General features: G+C 44.2%; 1 pseudogene; it reads right to left on the reverse strand.

Moving 5' to 3' along the window:
- Positions 1 to 19,762: 19,762 nt before the first annotated feature.
- On the reverse strand, positions 19,763 to 19,880 carry LOC126427865 (5S ribosomal RNA; annotated as a pseudogene).
- Positions 19,881 to 20,370: the final 490 nt, after the last annotated feature.

A 20,370-nucleotide genomic window follows, 5' to 3' on the forward strand; every position in this document is an offset into this window, starting at 1 on the left:
CTCCACTCCAAGTTTAAACGCAGCCAAAACCTCTCAGACAAACAGAAGCTAAAAGATGTCAAAGTTAGCGTAAGGAGGGCTATGCTTGAAGCGTTCAGTGAATTTGAAAGTAAAATTCTATGTACCGACCTGACAGAAAATCCTAGGATGTTCTGGTCTTACGTTAAATCAGTAAGTGGCTCGAAACAGCATATCCAGACACTACGGGATGATGATGGCATTGAAACAGAGGATGACACGCGTAAAGCTGAAATACTGAACACCTTTTTCCAAAGCTGTTTCACAGAGGAAGAGCGCACTGCAGTTCCTTCTCTAAATCCTCGCACAAACGAAAAAATGGCTGACATCGAAATAAGTGTCCAAGGAATAGAAAAGCAACTGGAATCACTCAATAGCCGAAAGTCCACTGGGCCTGACGGGATACCAATTCGATTCTACACAGAGTACGCGAAAGAACTTGCCCCCCTTCTAACAGCCGTGTACCGCAAGTCTCTAGAGGAACGGAGGGTTCCAAATGATTGGAAAAGAGCACAGATAGTCCCAGTCTTCAAGAAGGGTCGTCGAGCAGATGCGCAAAACTATAGACCTATATCTCTGACGTCGATCTGTTGTAGAATTTTAGAACATGTTTTTTGCTCGAGTATCATGTCGTTTTTGGAAACCCAGAATCTACTATGTAGGAATCAACATGGATTCCGGAAACAGCGATCGTGTGAGACCCAACTCGCTTTATTTGTTCATGAGACCCAGAAAATATTAGATACAGGCTCCCAGGTAGATGCTATTTTTCTTGACTTCCGGAAGGCGTTCGATACAGTTCCGCACTGTCGCCTGATAAACAAAGTAAGAGCCTACGGAATATCAGACCAGCTGTGTGGCTGGATTGAAGAGTTTTTAGCAAACAGAACACAGCATGTTGTTATCAATGGAGAGACGTCTACAGACGTTAAAGTAACCTCTGGCGTGCCACAGGGGAGTGTTATGGGACCATTGCTTTTCACAATATATATAAATGACCTAGTAGATAGTGTCGGAAGTTCCATGCGGCTTTTCGCGGATGATGCTGTAGTATACAGAGAAGTTGCAGCATTAGAAAATTGTAGCGAAATGCAGAAAGATCTGCAGCGGATAGGCACTTGGTGCAGGGAATGGCAACTGACCCTTAACATAGGCAAATGTAACGTATTGCGAATACATAGAAAGAAGGATCCTTTATTGTATGATTATATGATAGCGGAACAAACACTGGTAGCAGTTACTTCTGTAAAATATCTGGGAGTATGCGTGCGGAATGATTTGAAATGGAATGATCATATAAAATTAATTGTTGGTAAGGCGGGTACCAGGTTGGGGTTCATTGGGAGAGTGCTTAGAAAATGTAGTCCATCAACAAAGGAGGTGGCTTACAAAACACTCGTTCGACCAATACTTGAGTATTGCTCATCAGTGTGGGATCCGTACCAGATCGGTTTGACGGAGGAGATAGAGAAGATCCAAAGAAGAGCGGCGCGTTTCGTCACAGGGTTATTTGGTAACCGTGATAGCATTACGGAGATGTTTAATAAACTCAAGTGGCAGATTCTGCAAGAGAGGCGCTCTGCATCGCGGTGTAGCTTGCTCGCCAGGTTTCGAGAGGGTGCGTTTCTGGATGAGGTATCGAATATATTGCTTCCCCCTACTTATACCTCCCGAGGAGATCACGAATGTAAAATTAGAGAGATTCGAGCGCGCACGGAGGCTTTCAGACAGTCGTTCTTCCCGCGAACCATACGCGACTGGAACAGGAAAGGGAGGTAATGACAGTGGCACTTAAAGTGCCCTCCGCCACACACCGTTGGGTGGCTTGCGGAGTATAAATGTAGATGTAGATGTAGATGCTGCTTTGGTTTAAGTTGCTGTCACGCTGTACTCCAAATGTGTCGCGTCACGTTCAGAGATGTTGCAGGCCTACAATGTGGGTCAATCGGCCGCGGCGGGTGGGTGGTATGGTGGCGGGGGTGGGGGGGGGTGAGGGGGAGCGAGGGGCGTCTGTTACCAGCGTCACAGGTTGTGAAGAGCGTCATTCTGTTGCACATCGCACTGCGAATCGTTGTTTTCGACCGCCAAATCGTCCCAAGGAAAGGCGTGGTTTCATTGGCTCCATTTATGGCATCTCCTGAGCCTTTTTGTGTCGATTCTGAGCGGCGCTTTGCCTGAAATGTTTTCTTCGGTCACCAAAAAAAAAAGTGGGCGACGAGAGCTGTGACGACCTTCCCATCGTGTGACACGTTCACGATGGCGTTGGGCAGAATAGTGGTGAAATTTGATACTAATGTGACATCATTAAGCCACCATATGAACTTCCCGATCTCCAGCCTTTTGTTTTCTCATGTGTCGACACCTTGCTGTTGGAAGCGTCTCGCAGACCGAATGTTTCGCACAGTTACAGAACAAGGTTGTAAGCACTTACGAGCCAGATTTCATATTTCTGCATCGCAGTGAAGAAACCGACAGGGTTTCAAAAAAGTAACCGTTAAATTCTTTTGCGCAGTGTGTTTGGTGGTTAGTGAAGGTGGAAGCCGTGCAGTGGAAGAGAAGGGACTTCATCTAACTGTTCGATTCTATATAGATTATGCGAAAGAGTATTTTCTTCCTCTGGCAACAGTTTAGTGTCGGTGGCTGGGGCAACGAAGCCTTCTAATTAAGTAGAAGAAAGCACGCGTCATTACAGATTTAAAGAAGAGGTGTCGAATAGCTGTTTCGTACTGTAGACTTATTTTGCTTACGTTAGTCTATTGCCGAGTAGTGGAAGACGTTTCAATCGTCCATTTTATCATTGTTGAGGGAAGTAATTTTCTTGTAAAGTCTGTTTTTGCATTTGGAAGAATCACTGTATTTAATGCCTATGCCAGTAGCTCATTTCGCTCCCTAGAGCATTTTTAAGCTCTGTCTCGGAGAAAAACTGTAATCACATACTTTTTTCCACAGATTTGTGTGTAGGAATCTCCATTTGATGGTGTCCTTAGTGAAGGTTTCTTAAGACCCTGGTGGTAACTGGCACAGCTCTCACAGATTTGAATTCCGTACGTAAAACGAGAAAAACGTAACCCTTGTGCGGGTTTTGTCACTGTGCCAGTTTCTCATTTTAAATAGTACTATACATTACACGGTCAACGTCTTACAATCAAGACCAGAGACGTCCTTTGCTAGATTCAGCATGAACTACGCAAGCAACAATCATGTTTAACTAAAATCGCACTCTTTGTCCGTGAGATAGTGGCAACCGGTACCACGTGTCTTGACTGTCAGGAAGGCATCGGTGCAGTTACAAAATTTTCGAATACAAGATTACGCAGATCAAATAAAAATTGGGACTTGATTAAAAATAGTTTCTGAAAGCAGTGTGTTATGTGCTTTCAAATGCTTGTGACAGTAGCTTCCATCCAAGTTTTAGGCCACCTCCACCATCAGAGCATCCCGGTCTGGGATTAAATTCGTAATTTGTGCGTGTTTGTCAGGCCACTTCTTTGCTACTCATGCAATTATTTTTCTCTTAGAAGACTCGATCCAGTGCGTTCAGTTCGGAATACTCAGATTAATAATTACCATGATTTCATTGTTATTAGTTTCATATACCGGTGTTAAGTCTAGGTTTCCTGACATCGTGAGTTCATGAGCTATTTTATTTGACTTAATGTTGGTTTGAGTATTAATTTGAGAAAGTCTGTTATGTGTGTGTGTGAAACCTTATGGGACTTAACTGCTAAGGTCATCAGTCCCTAGGCTTACACACTACTTGACCTAAATTATCCTAAGGACAAACACACACACCCATGCCCGAAGGAGGACTCGAACCTCCTCCGGGACCAGCCGCACAGTCCATGACTGTAGCGCCCCTGACCGCTCGGCTAATCCCGCGCGGCAAAGTCTGTTGCCCAAGCGTCTTAAACTCTGTATGCTCCTCTTGTTTTCGAAATGCCACAATTCCAATTGCCACACTTGTGATAAGCCTCTCCAAAAAATGTATTTTGTGTGAGCTTGAAAATATTTACACATCCTTCGATAACAGCCTAGGACATTTCCTAGACGACATTATCTCATTCAAGAGGCGAATCTTATAGTACACTGACGGATATGAAAGCATTACATCGTTTACTTCTTGGCAGGAGGCTGCCGATCTTATACTCCAGTATATTCATGCCTGTGGGATATGTTGAGTAAAGTTTCGAAACACGAGAGCTTCCTTCTTTCAATAGAGGAAGGAGTCGTTCCTACACTTGAAGAATATGACGGCCAGAATGATCTCAGCGGTCCGTAGGCGCTGCAGTATGGAACCGCGCGACCGCTACGGTCGCAGGTTCGAATCCTGCCCCGGGCATGGATGTGTGTGATGTCCTTAGGTTACTTAGGTTTAAGTAGTTCTAAGTTCTAGGGGACTGATGACTTCAGAAGTTAAGTCCCATAGTGCTCAGAGCCATTTTGAACGGTCTGTAGGCGATCTGATGAAAAGTCAGAGGAAGAATCAATTGTTTTGTAGGGCGGGCAACCACAGCCAAACTTCGACAATTTTCCAAAGAAAATTCCGCACTGGCTGTATCATTGATTTTTATTAAGTCTGCGACCGGTTTCGCACCGCTTATCGGTGCATGCTCAGACAGTCTGTACAAAAAACAATATAGTAAGAGCTCGTATAAACTATTCGATCCCAAAGCGTTTTGGAAGAGGTAGAAATCTTCAGAGTTCTAAAGAAATCCCGTCGCCCCTCCTTAATGCCCAGACCGATCTGAGGCACAAGAGTCTTTTAGAAAATTTTGATTACTTATAAAGGTAGCCTTAGCTCTATAGCTTACTTTCTCGTAGGTTCTGTCCTATATATTTTTATGCGTACTCCGGGCCTTACGCATTCGGAACCATCACATTTATTATTCTTATGGTTTTAACTAACTGCCACGTTTTATGTTGGCCACCTATTATAGTATTAGACTTTTTAAAAAAATAGACATAAGGAATTGTATATAAAATGTTCAGAACCCCCCCCCCCCCCCCCCCCCGCCAGTCTTCACACCCTGTACACGTCATCTGGCGATCCTCGCGCCACTGCGTGAGCGCTTTCCGGGTTTCGGCCAGTCGGTCAGGCCGTGTCCGCTGCCGCGTGGCTCCTCTCAGCTTGCACAGTAAGTTCTGATATGTTTACATGGCTCTAATTCCGCTGTTTGTTGATGTTAATGTTTGCGCTCTTCGCCGTTCCTGTTTAGGGGAGTTTTATCAGCATCGTATTTTATTTTTATTTACTAGGTCATTGCCACTCCCATCATTTAAAAAAATTTTAAAAAAGATTTTTAAATTTTAACTACCGCTTTCACCAGATGACGGTATATTGGACGTGAATGGTGGGGAGTGGCTACAGGGCAATGTTCAACGTTACCATGTTATAAATAGCGTATGTGAGTACTTTCTTGTCTCATTCAAAAAACTGGCTGTTTAAAAGTTCAATTTATACCTCACAATTGGGGGATCGAATAGTTTATATGAGCTCTTATTATATTATTTTTTGTACAGATTGCCTGAGGATGCACCGATAAGTGGTGCGAAACCGGTCGCAGATTTAATAAAAATCATTGATACAGCCAGTGCGGAATTTTCTTTGGAAAAATGAAGAAGCAATTCTCAATGCTACATACATTTCCAACCGTAGCAATTACGTTGGGAGGAACTATTGGGTATGACAACAGGATTGTGTTCGTAAATGATGATGGGAGGCTCTGCGTTTCTCGGTATAAGGCAAGAATGGTACACCTTTCATGACCAGGAAACCCAGTGGAATATTCCAGCATCTACGGTGTAGTTCACACCACAAACGCCGTAGATGGTCCACGCCCTGCCCTGTCCTCTGATCTGCCACCCATAGTGCATGTCTGGCATGTGACCAGTATCCAGCTACCAGTCTTGATGATCTTGCACGGTTACCTTCGGTGGTGTAGACTGAAAGTCTTATACAAGAATCGCAAATACTCTCGCATTCTGTGCTATTTTTCTCTATATTCAAGACTATTTAAACTGGACTTATAGCTATATCTACTCTCTGATAATTCCTATGCACATCTTGCTCTCATACTGTATGCTGGGATTCCTGCTACAGTTACACTGATGAGCAATTACGGCCCGACATTAATTGTACATTTATTGGCTCTACAAGGAAGCTGAAATCTAATCAGTTTAACACGCAACGGAAAACGTTATCTATCCTTCGACGCAACATATTCAATACTGAGGGTGGTAACGGATTTCCTTCTTTGACCATAGTTTAGCTACTATTTACTGTTGTTCCATTAAATTTCTAAGTATTCTTCTTGCAATTTTTTACTTCATACTTTTTTTTCCAGTTGGGTGCAAAACAATCTGTGTTTTGTAAGGAAAGGGAGTGGTGATCTGATTATACCGATTTCAAGAGGTGGTGAAAGTGCCCGGACAGCCCAAAAAACATACGTTTTTCATATTAGGAGCATTGTGCTGCCACCTACTGCCAGGTACTCCATATCAGCGACATCAGTAGTCATCAGACATTGTGAGAGTGCAGAATGGGGCGCTCCGCAGAAGTCATGGACTTCGAACGTGGTCAGGTGATCTGGTGTCACTTGTGTCAAACGTCTGTACGCGAAATTTCCACACTCCTAAACATCCCTAGGTCCACTGTTTACGATGTGATAGTGAAGTGGAAACGTGAAGGGACACACACAAATGCGTATTGGTCGACATCGTCTGTTGACAGACAGAGACCACCTACAGCTAAAGAGGCTCGTAACATGTAATCTCCAGACATCTATCCAGCCCACCACACAGGAATTCCAAACTGCATCAGGATTTACTGCAAGTACTATGACAGTTAGGCGGGAGGTGAAGAAACTTTGATTTCATGGTCGAACGGTTGCTCAAAAGCCACACATCACACCGGTAAATGCAGAACTACGCCTCCTTGGTGTAAGGAGCGTAAACATTGGACGACTGAACGGTGGAAAAACGTTGTGTGAAGTGACAAATCACTGTTCACAGAGTGGCGATCTGATGGCAGGGTGTGGGTATGGCGAATGCCCGGTGAACGTCGTCTCCCAGCGTGTATAGTGCGAACAGTAAAATTCGGAGGCGATGATGTTATTGTGTGTTTTTCATGGAGAGAGCTTGCCCACCTAGTTGTTTTGCGTATCACTATCACAACACAGGCATATGGTTCAAATGGCTCTGAGCACTATGTGACTTAACTGCTGTGGTCATCAGTCCCCTAGAACTTAGAACTACTTAAACCTAACTAACCTAAGGACATCACACACATCCATGCCCGAGGCAGGATTCGAACCTGCGACCGTAGCGGTCGCGCGGTTCCAGACCATAGTACCTAGAACCGCTCGGCCTCTCAGGCCGGCAGCACAGGCATACATTGATGTTTTAAGCACCTTCTTGCTTCCCACTGTTTAAGAGCAATTCTGGGATGGCAATTGCCTCTTTCAACAAGATCGAGCACCTGTTCATAATGCATCCCTTTAATGGACTGGCCTGCACAGAGTCCTGACGTGAATCCTATAGAAGACCTTTGGGATGTTTTGGAACGCCGACTTCATGCCAGGCCTCAGTGACCGACATCAATACCTCTCCTCAGTACAGCACTTCGTATGGAATGGGCTGCCATTCTCCAAGAAACCTTCCAGCACCTGATTGAACGTATGCCTGCGAGAGAGGAAGCTGTCATCAAGGCTAAGTGTGAGTCAACACCATACTGAATTCCAGAATTACCGACGGAGGGCGCCACGAACATGTAAGTCATTTTCAGCCAGGTGTCCGGATACTTTTGATCACATAGTGTATATCCACTTAACTGTGTTTGGAAAGTCCCTCACCTTTATACCACCACACTCAGATTTCATGGAATCATAGACTAATGGAAGAGCATAGACAAGAAATGGGAACTGTGGCACATTAAAACACAGATGGTTTCATCTCATAACCAGAGGCCATGTTTCATGAGAAAGAAAATAGAAAAATTCTTGTTATATGCAGAGTACCACGGCAGTCAATCTAGTGACACTAGACATCACTAGCATGCAAATGGCTTAATTGGAGTGTATTAACAGTAGCGATTCGACCTGACATAGCGTGTGTTCCAGGCACAGAAATAAATTTCTCAAGATGAAATTCATTGGTTACTTTCTTCCACGGCATAACGAATAAAAAATATTCCTGTCCTCAAGGGTCACATCTCACACTGGTGCACTGATGATCTTCAGAACATAACGAAAATTTAATCATTTAATAACCATTATGAGATGAAGAGGTCCACAAAATTTGACAAATATCGGGTTGGTGTTTCGTGGTGACGACATTTTCCATTTTCGTCAGTATAAAAAGGAAGGGAATACAGTATAGTAGAGTTTAGTGTTGTGGAACCTAGACTTTCTCGGAATTATCATTATCTTAAGCCGTCGGCACACGGACCGTGCATCCGAACGTTGAGCGTTGAGCGTGCCCAGTTTCTGACGTCATAGCGTGGAATAGCACGTTCGGGAGTCTTTCCGAACGTACAGAGCAATATCTGGCATGCCAGATATTCTGAGCGTGCGTCTGAGCGTTGACCAATGAGATGGCACAACGCCACCTAAGTCACACGCATGCCGCCTCCCTGCAGTACTGAGTTGTGAGGCACCATATTGGCATTCATTTCAAGCCTATATGTATACATGCCGTTTCTGAGCTCCAGCAAATTGAGAATCACTGGAAAACCCGTTGTTAGTTGTGTGATTCGTTCCAATAAAAAATGAGAAACATCATAATAATGGCAAAAGAATTATTGTAACGAGCGTATTATGAGAGTAGGCTATTTGAAGGCAGCGACAAACTGAAGATCCACCCAAAACGCATTGTTCTTCGTACAATTTGTTATAATTAAATTTCAATTAGAAACATAAAAAAACTGAGTGAACAGATCAACGGAGAACCTAAATGGGCGTCATCAGACGTCCGCCCTGAACAAATTCAACGAACAATATACAATATAGAACAAAATGGGAACACCGGCACGGTAGCTCAGCGTGTTCTGTCAGCGGGTTAGCTGCCCTCTGTAATAAATGGAAACTGAGTTAATCGATCAACAACGAACTTAACCGGATGTCTTACGACGTCCGTCCCGAGCAGATACGACGAACGAAAGCGATCAAAATTAGATTTAAAAAAAAGTAGCGTCTCTGTCCAGTTAAGAGTCTTTGTTGGGACGGTCGTTCGCGTCTTAACACTCCCAACTTTGTTCCTAATATTCGCTTTTTTATTTAGTTCTTATACTTTATTATTATTTTAATATAAGTATATGCTGTAATATTTGATGTTACGCAAATATATGTTCACCTTTTTTTGAGGGATGACTTTGTTCGATTGGCTTAATTACAGGACAGCTTGCGCTACTTGTATAAAGATATTTTGCTCCTTTTTCTTTTACGGTTCGTAATTCACATGTTGCAAAGATTCTGCTACTGGGTAGGAACAGTGATCAAGTAAGACTGACCTTGAGGTTTTACTAAAATGTGGGAATGATGAAATAATGTTTATCTTATGCGGAGAAGTATTCCAAATTTGTACCGCACTGTTTGTAATGGAACTTTTATAAGCCTGTGTCCTTATTGATTGGACATGGTACTTTCCTTTTCGTGGACGATGGAGGAACTGTGCGTTTTAATAGAGCTAACTTGGGAATCTTACGCGCGCCCGTTGAGTAAACAGTGTGATTTACGACCTAGAAACATCCCTCAAACTGCCGCTGGAGTGCGTTGCGATCGCGTATACCACGCTGGGGCCCACGTACCGTACGCACAAGTCGCGTCGTTCCTGAGCGTTCAGCGGCACGTTGAACTTGGCACGCTCAACGTTAACGTTCGACAGCACGGTCCGTGTGCCGGCGGCTTTAGCGGACTGTAAGTGCAAGACAGCAGTACAGCGTGGACCTGGCTCGTTCGCCTTGAGAAGTGTTGATGGCGCCGTTCAGTGCTGAGGTAGCCGGGTGTGCGGCCAACGCTAATGACGAGATGGGCCGTGACAGCTGGCAGAAACCCGAGACCGGTGGTCGGGGTGGCCCGCATCGACCAGCGGACGGCGCGTACTGACTGGAGCGTCCAGGCGCGTTAGCTGACCAGCGCTGGCCGGCGGCGTGGCAGCTCCTCTGGAGCACCGCATTCTCTTCTGCCCGGCTCTCACAAGCCGGACACCTCCAGAGGGTACATGTCCAGTGGGACATTCACATCACTCCTACACAAATGAAGACACATACATCCGTAATATACAGAGGGGTCCAAAAAAATGTATCCACTATTTAAAAGTCCATAACTTGCAAACTAATTGAAGTTGTCTCATTTTTGGTGAAAGGGTATCTTAAAGTCCAACTTAAGGATATCGCTGTAGGTGTTCGAAATGGTCACCATTAACATCCACACACAAACGATGCCGCCGAACTGCAGCACGAACTACTGACTGCAACGTGTTCAGTTGGATATTTGCACATGAATGTACGATGGATTCTCGAAGTTCATCCAATGTGCGTGGCTTCTGACGATAAACGACGCCCTTTAGCGTTCCCCACAGGTAAAGGTACAGAGGAGTTAGGTCTGGGGAACGTGGTGGATACTCCACAGCACCTCTACGGCCTATCCATCTTCCTGGTAGATTTTCGTCGAGATACGCCCTAAGACGATTTTGGTAGTGGGCTGGGGCACCATCTTGTTGAAAGTAAACTTTTCCGTCTCCATTCAAGTCTCGGATGGCAGGTAAAATGGATGCCTGAAGCTTCTGAACGTACACCTCACCGGTAACTGTGCCCTCAAAGAAGAATGGCCCAATCAAACCCCAGTAAGACATCCCACCCCACACATTCACTCGTGACAAATTCACAGCTTTGTCTACATGGACGTTCGCATTTTCGGCGGCCCAGTAGACGCAATTGTGGCGATTTACTGTACCATTGAGTTTCAACTGTGCCTCATCAGACCACACAATCATCTCTGCAAACTCTTCATCGTTGCGCACCGTGTTAGTAAACCACTCGCAGTACTCCATTCTACGATCTGGGTCGTCCTCGTTCATTGCGTGTAGCAGTCGTAGGATGTAGCACTTCCACTCTGCTGTCTTCAAAATTCGCCGAACACTTGAGCGATTCACTTTAGTTTCACGGGTACACTGTCTCACAGACTTCTGTGGTGAGCGAGTGAATTGTTGCAACACACGACGGGAGTTACCTGCACTTGTTACTCTTACAGGTCGTGCAAATCGTTGTTTGTGTACATCTTTGACACAGCCTTCGGCTTCAAATTTGTCTCGAATGCGACGAATCGTTAAACGTGTCGGTGGCTCTGTTTGATACTCATTTCGCCATTGCCGTTGAACCTCAGTAATGTTTTCGTACTTAAAATACCATTTCAAAACTGACTTCCTTTCATCGAATGTAAGCCTTGCGGCAGCCATGTTTACTCGAGTAACTACTTAGGTGCAACTAAAACAAAACACTGACTATCTGGCGAGTGTCATCTGACAAAACAAAACAACGCAATACAACGCTTGTGTGGCGATTGCCGGAACTACAAACTATTACACTACCAAAGATGAGACAACTCCGTTAATTAGTTTGCCAGTTATGGACTTTTAAACAGTGGATACATTTTTTGGACCCCTCTGTATACATCCGCACATAAAGTCGGGCTTTTGTAGAGCAGGACGTAATAGTCTAAGAGATAAAATATATCTGGCCCTTGCCTTCCAATCAAGTTGTTGACAGGTAACTGTAGGAAATCCCCTACCATATATTTAGAATGGAAGACAGTTGGTCTTACATCAGCTAACTGGGGACTAATATTGACACAGAATATGCAGCAACACAAGACTGACTAACAACAATAAAATTTAACATATAATAACAAATTACTATCATCCAGTCTCTCTTTGGGGATGAGTGAGAATATTGACCGTCCAGAAGATCATCAGTATAGAGGACAGCTAAAATGAGCTAAGAAGCTGTCTACCGAACATGATACAGCTCATTGTTCTATACCGTGATCTCCATATCCGATTGGCACGGGGGGGGGGGGGGGGGGGAGGTGGTTCGAGATTATCCAATTTTCTAACATATTATTCTGTTTTTCCTCTCCTGAAATGTATGCAGTCAACACTCTCCATTTTGCAATTTGTAGTTTCTTGAATTCTTCGTGTAATTCATCAGTACTACTATTACTGCTGTTTATTTCACTCATGGACGGCCAAGAATTCTGCATGCGTACAGTGCACTCACGCCTAGCTGCACACTTTCGCCACTACCACATAATGCTCTCTGAGGGGGAGGAGATGGAAGAGAGGGAAACGGCGAACACCCTGCATTTACATGGCAATGCATTCGTACAATGAACACTGAAATACTTTCATGTGGCTTAGTTTGATATTTCAGATTTCTCAACAATATAATCAGAAACAAAATAGATTTTCATCGTTATTTTATTACTCTTGGAGAGCTGACGATGTAATAAAAAAATGTCTGTTACAGACTGTCGGCATACAGAGAGATACAGACAAATTCACATATTTTTGTCTCAGGTTGACATGTAACCTTGACTTATTTAGTTTAATAAATGAAAAAGGTCTTTCACGAATGTATGTTGCCCGAAATATTGTATCACATTGGCAAACCCATTACGGAGACGTGGAAATTCTTCCCAAGCAAAACAACGTAGAACTCTACGGCATTTTTAACGTAAATGAATTTGTACAGTTACATCCACACATGCACAGGGTCCTTTCAGTTGAAAAGACAAACGGTCTCGAAAAATCCGCAAAAACATAAGTGAGATAGGCAGCGTCCTCAGAAATTTTAGAATATTATCCATGTCTTTCGACGCCACAGTGAATTCTTCAAAGTTAGCTCTTTATTTAACTCCAGTGAGTTTATGGAAATGGACAGTGTTTCCTGTCAGCATATGTCCCTTCCACAAAGCGATTTTCTTCCTCCGTGCGTCACCACCAAATAGGAGGTAAATTCTTTCTCCCCGTGCAAAGTCTTCCTAAGGGAATCTGGCAGTCTAAGGCCACTTAAAATGCGAGGTCAGCAACCCATTCCGGATGTTATAATTTTAATTTCTGTTTTCCTTTTTCCGTCATAAATTAAACATTAGGCGATTTTCAATCGAAGAATCATTCAGGCATGCCCCTTGGCTTAGTCAACGTGCCTTGCAATACAAAGTGTCCATAATCTTCATTCGTTCCCATGGAAAACTGTTGCAACAGGTAGTATAATAGTGCGTGCAGACTTCAGACAGGTCTTCGATGGTCACTGGGACTCAGTTCGAAGTGCGACTCATCACTGAAGACAATCTACTACAGTCAACATTTCACGCTCCGATGGCCACGCTACAGCTCAATTCGAAGCGAGATTCATCTATGAAGACAATTATACTCCAATCAAGGATATTCCAGGCCCTGGAAACAAAAGAATAAGTGTCTCGAGACGCCCCAGACAGTGGTGGGATACGAACCTGACTGTCACCAGCCGTAAAGTCCAACAACCAGCGGTGATAGTCTGGGGTGTCATTTAATTTTATAGCAGCACCCCTTTCGTCATCATGCGCGGCACCCTTACAGTGGAATGCCTACGATATTCTACGCCCCATTCTGTTAACCTTCACGCCAAGTCACCCTCAGCATACATTTCAGCAAGACACTGCTTGTCTTCGTGCTTCCCAAACGATATCTTGGGCACTAGAGTTGTCAGATCTCTCCCAAATTGAGAACGTTTGGAGCATTATGGACAAGACCCTTCAACCCGCTCTTGATTTTGATGATTCAACGCCCCAATTGGGCTGGCCGCTGTGGCCGAGCGGTTCTAGGCGCTTCAGTCCGGAACGGCGCTGCTGCTATGGTCGCAGGTTCGAATCCTGGCTTAGGCATGGATGTGTGTGATGTCCTTAGGTCAGTTACGTTTAAGTAGTTCTGTCCAGGGGATTGATGTCCTCAGATGTTAAATCCCATAGTGCTTAGAGCCATTTGAACTATTTTTTGGCCCCAATTGGACGGAATTTGGCACGAAATCCCTCAGGAGGGCATCCAAAAAGTCTTATGAATCAATGCTAAGCTGAATAATTGCTTGTAACGACAAAGGCGAATAATGTGTTAAGGCTTGCTCAATTTGTAAAGCACATTCTCTTGGACAAGTTATTCAATTTTTCTGAACTCATAATCATTTATTTGTCTGTACATGCATCTCACATCTAACTGTTTCCGTCCTGTTCGGATAATTCCTTCGTGATGCGTCACGTTTTAGAGCGTATTTCGAGCTCAACATATTTAAATTTTGTAAAATAAATAAAAGCCATTAGGAAGATATTGTTAACACGGGGGCTGTTCTATAAAGAATGATCATAATTTTTTATGATCATAATTTTTGCCGCTAAAATTTAATCATATGATATTCTGTTGGCTTAATGTGCAACAAACACGCCGTAGTAGTTTCAGAGTTGGGGCCGGCCGGTGTGGCCGTGCGGTTCTGGGCGCTTCAGTCTGGAACCGCGTGACCACTACGGTCGCAGGTTCGAATCCTGTCTGGGGCATGGATGTTTGTGATGTCCTTAGGTTAGTTAGATTTAAGTAGTTCTAAGTTCTAGGGGACTGATGATCACAGATGTTAAGTCCCATAGTGCTCAGAGCCATTCATTGTTGGGACTCCTGGTTCCCACCTGTGAGAGGTAGGCAAGGTCAGATATGTTCGGCATCGCCTACCGCTGCAATGGAGGTAACACGCGAGGAACAAAATGCGGTTTTGAAATTATGGTTTCATCTCAACAAATCTTCAGCTGAGGCCTATACAGTAGTACAGCAGACCTATGGAGAGTCTGTTCTTCTCTACAGCACAGCTCGAACGTAGTTTAAAATGTTTAGAGAGGGGAGACAATCAGTTTCAAACGTAAGTGGACCCCGTTCCAGATACTGCTCTTACGGAAGAAAACATCAACACTGCTGATGTGATTGTGAGAGAGGATCGACGAATTACCTTAGGATCACTTTCTGAAATAATGAACATTTCATTGGGTGCCACACACACGTTGGTGACAGAAAAATTACACATGACACCTGCTTGTGCACGATGGGTTCCAAGACTGTTGATTCCCGAACAAAAGGACATTCGCGTGCAGGTCTGCATGCAGTTAAAGTTGATGTTAGAGGAAGATCTGGAGATTATTTCAAATGTAATCACTGCTGATTAAAATTGGCTACATCATTTTGATCCTGAGAGCAAACAGCAAATCTCAGAGTGGAAATCTCCTTCATGCCAACTCCCTAAAAAGCAAGGCTGGTTGATTCTGGAATGGTATGGTCATCTCATTCTTTGATATTCATGGAATGGTTTGTCAGCTTGTTGTACCTGCACACACATCAGTAACTAAACAGTATTACAGGGATCTCCTGAAAACATTGCAAGTCCATATCAGACGCAAAAGACGACATTTCAGTGAAGCAGGCTGGATGCTGCATCACGACATCCCTCACCGTCCGGATTTAGCCCCCTGTGACTTTATTTCTATTCCCTAACATGAAGAAACGCCTTCGTGGGAGGCATTATCAATCATCAGAAGCAGTGCTGAAGGCTGCGGAGGCGATTTTGAAGGCCCTCTCAAAAAATGGTTTCCAGATGTATTTGAAGATTGGATGATACGCTGGGACAAGTGCATTATCATGGGAGACTACCTGGAGAAGGATCATCAAAATTATGAGGGTAAGTAAAGGAACGTTGTCAAAAATAATTATGATAATTCTTTATTGAACAGCCCTCATACTAAAACTACAGAATTTTATGGTTGTTAAAATTCCACATATTTTTGAAACAAGTTGCGTAACGCGTGGGTGCTTAAGCTATACTTCGACAGTCGTGCACCAAACTGTACCATTGAATGAAACAAGGTGTTTTACCCTGGAACGTATTGAAGAGAAATCGTCATAAATTAAGTTCTATATCTGTAGTAAAGTGGAAGTGATCAAGACGCCTCTACAGCAGCGTGTAAAACAACAGTGTCCTGCCATCCAGTCTGGCAACACCGACATAGCAAAGCACAACGTGGCAGTATGCCTGGTTATCTTTATACTAGCTGACCAGAAAAGGAACAGGAGAAGTTCAGGATTTTCTGATGCATGTCAAGTCTGCTTTTGAAAGAATTTTTATTGACTTCAAGTTTCAACAAAGAAAAATCAAAAGTTATTTACCTTTAACAGAAGTTCCATCTCCTCTGAAGTGAAACCAGGTTGATCAAACGTAATCTGCCTTTAACACAATCTTATTAACTCTTAAATGAAACAAGAGCTAGTCACAAATAATCTGTCTTTAACCGAGTCTCATTTACTCTTAAACGAAACAAGAGTTTATGACAAATAATTTGCTTTTAACAGAATCTCATATATTCTTTTATGGAGCAAAGGTTAATCGAAAGTTAGCACTGAAATAAAACTAAATGATTCATGAATTTGGTTAACTAAAAGTGAGACTAACATTGTGGGAGGAATGATATGAGAAGAAAACTACATGGAGACTATAGCACCAACATATCTCTACAGCCCTTTGGAGTAAGATTAAAGAACCAAAGTAAAAAGCGGAGTTAAGACAGAAATATACGTTGCACATGGAAAACATATAATAACTGAACAGCTCAGATTACGGACCGCACTAGCGTGGATTGTAAAAACCTACCTCTGTTTCAAGTCAGTAGTGTGCGGCAAAACAGCCCCAGATCGTCGTCGGCTCCCATATCCCTCGGTCACCAACTCCCCGACTCACCAAAAAGTCCCTTCCTCCTGGCCAGCATCCAACCTCCCAGAAACTCTGGTGGCGGGACTGACTCTATACTACTGCAAATGTGATAACCGAGAATTCTCACAAAATTTTCAAAAAATCGGGGAAAAGATAGCAAACATCCTCCTCTCTGGATACGAGTTGCACATTTTATCTTCATGTTGGCAATGAAATGAACCAATGTTATTTCAGCTTGCCGACTGGTCTGCTCCCTGCATTAGGGCACAGTGTACTCTTCCTGGGTAAAGGCAGAAACGATGCTGCCACAGTAGCCAGCTGGCGCCGCAGTGGTAAGCCTTAGAAGGGGGCACAGGAATGCCAGATTGTCATAATTCATCTCCAGAGGGTCACTAAGCAGACGCAACATCCGCCATACAGATTGTGGCTGCTCGTCTGTATACAACGGTGATGGTGCTGGCCAGCCTCACTTACGCCAAGTTTAGCTCACGTTGTAACACCGAAGATGCAGATTAAATACACACATCAAAAAAAAGTTTGCGTCACCCCGGTTCCCAGAACTCCTGTATATAGACGTTGACTGGGGATATTGTATCACAGACACATTCTCTTTGACTGTTCACAGATGTCACTAAATCCGCCCAAAGACGTAAACAACCATGCATGAGCAGCGCCTATTAGTCTGAGGGGGTCCGACAGCCGATCAGTTCCAGTCATTCCACCAGAAATGAGGTATACGGCTCATGTTGTCTGTAGTTCAATACCGTGGTTCGATCGCGTCCGCATTTTTACTTTGTGCCAGGAAGGGATCTCAACAAGGGAAGTGTCCAGGGTACTCGGAGTGGACCAAAGCGATGTTGTTCGGACATGGAGAAGGTACAGAGAGACAGGAACTGTCGATGACATGCCTCGCTCAGGCCGCCCAAGGGCTACTACTGCAATGGATGATGGCTACCTACGGATTATGGATCGAAGGAACCCTGACAGCAACGCCACCTTGTTGCATAATGCTTTTCGTGCAGCCACAGGGCGTCATATTACGACTCAAACTGTGCGCAATAGACTGCATGATGCGCGAATTCACTACCGACGTCAATGCCGAGGTCTATCTTTGCAACGACGACACCATGCAGCGCGGTACAGATGGGCCCAACAACTTGCTGAATGGACTGCTCAGGATTGGCATCACGTTCTCTTCACAGATGAGTGTCGTGTTTGCCTTCAACCAGATAACCGCCGGAGACGTGTTTGGAGGCAACCCGGTCAGGCTTAACACACTGTCCAGCGAGTGCAGAAAAGTGGAGGTTCCTTGCTTTTTTGGGGTGGCATTATGTGGGGCCTACGTACGCCGCTGGCGGCCATGGAAGGCGCCGTAATGGGTGTACGATCCGTGAATGCCATCCTCCGACCTATAGAACAACCATATCGGCAGCATATTGGCGAGGCATTCGTCATCATGGACCACAATTCGCGTCCCCATCGTGCACATCTTCTGAATGGCTTCCTTTAGGATAACGACGTTTCGGAACTAGAGTTGCCAGCATATTCTCCAGACATGAAATCTATCGAACATGTCTGGGATAGATTGAAAAGGGCTGTTTATGGACGACGTGATCCACCAATTACTCTGAGGGATCTACGCCGAATCGCCGTTGAGGAGTGGGACAATCTGGACCAATAGTGCCTTGATGAACTTGTGGATAGCATGCCACGACGAATACAGGCATGGATCAATGCAAGAGGACGTGCTACTGGCTAATGGAGGTACCGGTGTGTACAACAATCTGGGTCACCACATCTGAACGTCTCGCTGTACGGTGGTACAATGGGTGGTTTCCGTGAGCAGTAAAACGGCGGAAATGATGTTTATATTGATCTCTATTGCAGTTTTCTGAACAGGTTCCGGAACTCTCGGAAGCGAGGTGATGCAAAACGTTTTTTGATGTGTGTACGTTCTGCACCATCTGGATTTTTTCGGCGTTTAATATCCGTTGATAACTTATACTGTACTTCTAATTCTGAGACAGGAGACTGTGTTACACAAACAATATTTAGTTTGTAATGGTTGTAATAATGTATTTATTTCTGAATGTATATAATTGATTGTAATTATAGTGTAAATTGCTAGATAATGGCCAAGGGAAATTTATTTAAATGCATCGATGGCAACGACGGTATGGCAATAGCTGTGCCGTTGTTCATCTTTGCGTCAGGGGAGCCTATGCCGCGCTGTGGGCAGAGAAGAAGCAGAGCCGCTTGAGTCATGAAAGAGTGCAGAAGTGTTTGTTGGGTGCTCCTGCAGACGCGGTGTGCAGCTATGATCGTACTGTGCAGGCGCATCTAATTCGTTAACCCGCGAGTATTGAGAGCACGCTAGGAGTGGACAGGCGGAGGAAGCTCCAGTTCTAACTACTGCCTGTCCCATAACTATCCGTGGCTCTGGAGACGAGACGTCGCTCTCAACCAGTAGCAGCAGCAGTAGCAGCTCAGCATGGTCGTCGGCTACATTCTTCGTCGTCCGCACAGCTAAAACGTCATAAGACTATTGACAAAATATAACTAATACTGTAGAGACGTTACCCAGTCACATCTCTTTCAAAACGTGTGACTAACCTGAATAATAACCTGCAATAGTGAAAACATGTAGGCCACCTGTGTTGTCATTGCCCTCAGACATTATTACAGCAGGGTACCTATCATTCCATGCAATCACCGAGTGTCAAAAATACTAAAATTGATTAACTATTTACTGCCATTTTTGTTTGCTTGTTGACAAGCTGTTTCAGCCTGAATTTTCCGATGCAGTAAGTGTTCATTCTTGTATTGCGTAACAGAGAAATAAAAATTACCAACTTTGAGTATGAATGTGTGGTCAGCACACCGCTCTCCAGACCGTATGTCAATTTCCCAGACCAGAACCGTTACTTCTCAATCAAGTAGTTCCTCAGTTTGCCTCAGAAAGTCTGAGTGCACCACGCTTGCCAACAGCACTCAGCAAACCGGATGGTCACCCATCCAAGTGGTAGCCCAGCCCGACAGCGCTTAACTTCGGTGATCTGACGTGAACCGGTGTTACCACTGCGGCAAGGCCGTTGGCGTACTTTTCCCTGCTTTTTCATAAATTTAGCAAGAATTCTCGACTGTCACTTCGGAAACAGCATACAGTCGTCCCCTCTATGCAGAAGTTTCTGAAGTGGGAAGTTGAGAAGGAGCAAAGAAGTTAATGGAATCGTGAGCCAGTTATCATCTGGAGACGTAATTTGGACGGAGCAGGTCCTAGCGCTTGTCTGCTGCTGTTCGGCATATTCTGTTGTTCTTGAGGAACTGTGGTAGTGCGATCCATTTACTGAGCTTCTCGTTGACTACTGCTGCACGTTTGTCTATTGCAAATTGTAATTTTGGATTCTTTAACTTTGAATTCACAAGCTGCTCGGACGACAGGCTTGGTTCTTTATTCTCCACGCAGTCTTTCAGGTAAATTTTGGTACCTCCCGCAGCGTTAGCGTCATTCTTGCTGAAATTAATTGCATGTTCATGTAAATTTGCTCTCCGTCAACTTGTTGTCAATTTATTGAAGCATACACAGC

This window comes from Schistocerca serialis, chromosome 1, assembly GCF_023864345.2.
Source record: "Schistocerca serialis cubense isolate TAMUIC-IGC-003099 chromosome 1, iqSchSeri2.2, whole genome shotgun sequence".
NCBI classification, from domain to species: Eukaryota; Metazoa; Arthropoda; class Insecta; order Orthoptera; family Acrididae; genus Schistocerca; species Schistocerca serialis.